The sequence below is a fragment of the Grammomys surdaster genome, unplaced genomic scaffold (assembly GCF_004785775.1).
Source record: "Grammomys surdaster isolate TR1022 unplaced genomic scaffold, NIH_TR_1.0 224, whole genome shotgun sequence".
In the NCBI taxonomy this organism is placed as follows: domain Eukaryota; kingdom Metazoa; phylum Chordata; class Mammalia; order Rodentia; family Muridae; genus Grammomys; species Grammomys surdaster.
Genome location: NW_021604669.1, coordinates 5,124,814 through 5,125,384, shown reverse-complemented (window position 1 = coordinate 5,125,384; position 571 = coordinate 5,124,814).

The window sequence follows — 571 nt, the reverse complement described above, 5'->3', positions numbered from 1 at the left end:
GAAAAGCACTAACATTGTTGCTTTAGATGTTTCCGTTACTGAGAAAAGGAAATGTTTAAATAAAAAACAAGAAAATTTTTGGTTGAAATGCATGAACATTGTTGCAGTTTTCTGATAGAGAGAAAAACATTAATGGCAAGTGTAGAAGCAGTGGGGGAGGGGCCTGCCCTGTCATACAGTGGCTGTTCCACCACGTGTGACTGGGTGTTCCAGCAGAGAGGCCAGGGCGTTCTCCATTTGTTTTTTTTTTTTTTAGCAGTCTTAAATGTAGAGAAGGAGAAGAAAGGCCAACCTTGAAGAAAAGTTTAGAGGAAGAAACAAAGAGGCTTGATAGAAGAGTCAGAGTCAGAAAGCCATGAGAAGGAGTCCCTCACCCAAGGTAGAGAGTCTATGGTAATGGACTGTGCGCCTCTGTGTTGGGTCTTAGAGCTTGGAGCCAGCACTCTTGTGAAGCTAGCAGGCAGGGCTGAAAAGACTAATCGCTGGGGGAGGGGCAGAGAGTGGAGATTAGGGAGTCACTGCTATCTTGTCAAGGTGGGGAACATGAGAGAGAGAGAGAGAGAGAGAGAGA